Source organism: Patagioenas fasciata, chromosome W, assembly GCF_037038585.1.
Source record: "Patagioenas fasciata isolate bPatFas1 chromosome W, bPatFas1.hap1, whole genome shotgun sequence".
NCBI classification, from domain to species: Eukaryota; Metazoa; Chordata; class Aves; order Columbiformes; family Columbidae; genus Patagioenas; species Patagioenas fasciata.
Window position 1 is genome coordinate 66,530,784 of NC_092559.1, and position 4,812 is coordinate 66,535,595.

The 4,812-nt window shown below is 42.7% G+C and overlaps 1 pseudogene; it reads right to left on the reverse strand.

Moving 5' to 3' along the window:
* Nucleotides 1-458: 458 nt before the first annotated feature.
* On the reverse strand, nt 459-1,205 carry LOC139826339 (syncytin-2-like; annotated as a pseudogene).
* Nucleotides 1,206-4,812: the final 3,607 nt, after the last annotated feature.

Genomic DNA, 4,812 nt, shown 5'->3' on the forward strand with positions numbered 1-4,812 from the left:
TGGTTGCACCTGCGCAGTGCCACCTGGTGGTCGTGGGCTGGGGTCTTTGGATGAAGGCTACTCAGCTTCCTTACTGTGTCCTTTTTACCTCTGGCCTGTTGTGCTGAGTTGGCCAAGGCTCAAACTGATGAGCTGGTTAGAACTGGCTTATCTCCTCTCCTGTGCCCTCCTCTCATTATCTTGTTCACCCAAGGATGCAGTTGCATTTTTTATCTTTGCGAGGCCTGTGAAGTCATCAGCGAGCTCCTGTTTCTCATACAATAATTTACACAAAGCTCTAAGCTAGGCAACTGCTATGTGGGTTAAGGGTTAGCTCTCTAAGTGTTAGTTAGTTCCCTGTATCAATCCACCCTTTTCTAAGAGGTTAGTAAATTCTTTTACTAATATGATGATTCTTTATCTAATGTCTTTGCAAAATACTTATTAGATTCTAACTTCTGTCTTAGCTGATGTTTCTTTCAATTGCTATAAGTATCTCCAGTGCTCTGGCAACACCACAAGAAACACCTCATCATTATACAGACCAGTATCTCTAAAACTATTATTCCCAATAAAGCTACAAATAAGGATCGTAGCCAAGCTTGGTTGGGAAACCAGGAAGTGAGCCTTTCCCCATGATGATCTTGAGTAACTAAATGGAGGATCTCAGATTGTTCGCATATCTTTTGAATGTCTTTTTCTACCCGTTTCTCCTGATTAATATATTAACAACAACTTCGGTTTATCGCTACACATACTCCTCCTTCTTTTGCAGTCAGGAGGTCTAGAACCATGTGATTTTGTAGGACTATTTTGCTTAGTGATGATATCTCTTCCTGGAGCCTTTGAAGAGCATCCGTAGTGGCATTTTCGATTTTCTCTGTTGTGGCTGATATATTTACTATGGCTTTTTCTAACTCACTAACTCTTAGCTGAGGAATAAACCATCTGGCAAAACTATGAAATCCAGAGGGTCTCTTTATGAGAGGGTTATTCGGCACTGAATGCGTTTTTCTCCATAACTTCCTAACAATACCTGGGGATGGGTATGAATGGTTAAACACCTTTTCTTGAGGTAATATCTATCCACCTGTACAATGGCCTTGACAATTATCAGGTAGACTTTTCCTGGCTTGCCTATCCCCGCAAAGCCACCACCACCTAGGAGCTAGACTACAATTTGTTGCTATATTGGAAGGGAAATTAAGGTTTCCAGTGTTTTGCATGCTGCAATTAAACCCTAGTTCTCTCAGCTTGGTTATATTAAAGGTTCCTACACTCTGCGAATGACTACATTCACTGCAATTAAGAAACTTTTCCCAACTAGTGGTTTTATCCGTGCAGTTCATACATCTGGAATAAATCGTAATTTCAATTTGATTCCAAGGTACCCATTTGAAATGTCTTCCTATGGTTTTACTCAGGTCCTGCCCATAAAGACAAGTTTGCCTCCGATTTGCATCCCACTTTCCCCATCCACCCCCTTCTCTACTCCAGTCTGGATGGGGTACACTGAATAGTGGTAATTTCATTCCTCTTGGGAGGACTGTGCATATCCAACAATCTGAAAGATTCAAATTGTTCCCAATCATTTGGGTGAGCTTTACATGCCAGTTTTTACATGCCAATTTTTACATGCCAACCATGTCCTAAAGCTATGATCGTAAAAAACATAATTTTCCAGGTTGCACCTGGGTTACCCTCCATGGTGTTTTCCAGGCTTTCTTCACTCTAGAATGATGGATCCAGGAGTTCTGTTCTTTAATCTTGATAGCAGTGAAGGATGTCAGGAAGATTTGAAATGGACCTTCCTATTGTGGTTCCAAAGTCTTTTCTGCAAGAGACTTCACATACACATAAATAAAATGTGGCCTTCTATCAGAGGATATAACAGCTGGAACTCCAAACCTTGGTATTATTTCTTGTACTAATTTTCTAGTCACCTCCAGAGCTTTTGCTGTTCTGGTAGGGAATGCTTCTGGCCAACCTGAAAAGGTATCACTTAATATCAACAAATATCGGCACCCCCCTTTTCTTGGGAGTTCCGAAAAATTAATTTGCCATTGTTGCCCAGGTCCATTTCCTTTCCCACTTTGACCCATTTATGGCTTGGGTATATTCTTAGGATTAGTCTGGAGGCAAAGATCGTATTGCTGTGCCTTACAGTAGTATACAAATTTCTAGCTACTATTTTTCTGATCAAATGTTTATATAGTCCTTCTGCTCCCCAGTGTCCTTTCTTGTGCTCTTCCCTTATTAAAGGCCAAACTAAATAAGAGGGAACAATAAGTTTTCCCTGTGGGGTGTGAGCCCACCCTTCCTAACAGTCACTTTCAGGAGGCTGGGGCTCGTTTGGCTGAAGCAGCAGGCAAAGTCCACACAGCAGCCATTCTTAGTAGCAGCCCCCCCGAATCGGAGAAACAGTGCAACACAATGCTTCTCCTCGGGCCTCTCTCTAATTCATTGTCCATCTGTTCTTTTGGTCTCAGCTTCAGTTCTCTAAGTTCTTGATGGCGATGTTCAGGGAAATACTGCTCCATCTTCGGATCGACTCTCACAGGCATATATAAAAATTTATGAATGCCTACTTTTTTTACCCGATTTGTATTTCAAAGTTTCACAGAAATATGCCCTTTCACTTTGATCAGTGGCTCCCTTTACTACTATGTAATCATTACTTATTGGCATTAACACTTGATTGAGGACTGAAAATGTTGCTTCCGTATCTACCAAAAATTCCGCTTGTTTTTGTTCTTTCCCTGTCTTCATTATAACCAGAGGATCGGCTAGGGTAGATTCCCCAGGTCCCCGTCAGTCTTTTTCAACATTTGCTACTGTCCGATTCTCCCTCTGCCTACTTCCTCTGCACCTTTCCCGACATTCATGTTTCCAATGTCCTTTTTTTCCACACCTTGCACATTGATTTCTCTCTAAAGGCTTTCAAAGCCTTCCAACTCTTTCAGTTCTCAGCTCCCTACTTTTTTGCAGTGCTGCTACTATCATACGCCTATCCTTTCGATGATCTTTCTCTTCTCTGTTACTGAATACTCTGCAGGCTTCATCTAACATTTCCAAATTTCTACTTTCTGTTGTTTTCAGTTTCTGTAACTTCCTCCGAGTATCATTTGCCGATTGACCTATAAATAACGACACTAACTGCTGTATCCCTGCTTCTGAACCTGGGTCAAGAGGTGTATATCTTTTCATGGTATCTTGCAACTTATCTAGGAATTCTGTGGGGGTTTCTTTTGGCCCTTGCCAGATAGCATACAAGGCTGACCAATTAATCATTCATGGGATGGCTCACTCCATCCTTTTCACAACCCAGTCTCTATATTTGCTTAATAAATTCTTATGTTTGATTCTGTTCAGATCCCAATGGGGATCCTTCAAGAGGAAGTAGTCATTCACATCACTCAAAGTGGAGCCTTTGCCAACTAGATCAATAACTAAATTTTGGGCAGTTCTCAATATTAACTGTTTTTCAGTTTCTGTCATATGGTCTAACAACAGTTGTATATCGTTCCAATTGGGGTTATGCTGTTTGATCAGGAACTGAAAATGCTTAGTGACCCCCACAAAATTGCTCTGATAGTTCTTGGCTACCATTTTCCATGTTTCAAGATCGAATGAAGAGAAGGGTACCCTTATTAAGACTGGCTCCCCCTCTGGCCCCACTGACTCTCTAAGGGGAGCTTGCAATATTTCCTTGCTTCAGGTGCAAGAGGATATAGGGCTACCCTGAGAGGTATCCGACTGCCCCACCACGGTCCAGTCTTCCCCAGCTGCTCCACATTCCTCCTGCTCCCCTGCTGCTCTGCGTTCTTCCCACCTCCCCCGCTGGAGGATTGTAATACTCTGGCAGGTCCTCTGATCCGGGATTTCTTACTTTTTCTGGGTTTAGACATCTTTCCTCTATATCACATCCTAAACAAGATTTCTCGGGCTTATTGACTTTCTCTTTTTTCTTATTTTCCCTTTCTAAAGCTAGTACCATAAGGTCCTGGGGAGGCTTTAACCCACAGTCCCTCTGATACTCGTGGTGATTTCTGAGGGTGAAAAACATATCTGCATATGTGACCTCATCCCATTTTCCTTCCCTTCTCAAAAATAACATTAATTGTAGCAGGGTGTTATAATTCAGAGTTTCATTGATGGGCCACTTCTCCTCATCCCCTAATTTATAGAGTGGCCATCATTGATTACAATACTTGATAAGGGTCCTTTTGCTTTCCGTACCCTCCGTCCCAACAATTTCCTTCTGATGACCTAATATACAATCGAGGGGGCTTTTCTTTATAACTCCATTTTGAGTGTTACCCATTATGGAATTTGTTTTTCTTTTTTCTAGCTAGTCCTGCTAGCCACACTATTCCTGATACAAGCCAGGATGCTGATGGCCTTTTTGGCCACCCAGGCACACTGCTGACTCATATGTAGTCGACTGTCAGTCAACACCCCAAGATCCTTTTCTTCCAGGCATCTTTCCAGTCACTCTTCCCTGAGCCTGTAGCATTGCCTGGGGTTGTTATGACCCAAGTGCAGGACCCGACACTTGTTCTTGTTAAACCTCGTACAATTGGCCTCAGCCCAATGATCCAGCCGATCCAGATCCCTCTGTATGGCCTTCCTACCCTCCAGCAGGTCAACACTCCTACCAATTTGGTGTCATCTGCAAACTTACTAAGGGTGCACTCAATCCCCTCATACAAATCATTGATAAAGAGATTAAACAGAACTGGCCCCAATACTGAGTCCTGGGGAACACCACTCGTGACCGGCCACCAACTGGATTTGGCTCTGTTCACCACGACTCTTTGGGCCTGGTCTTCC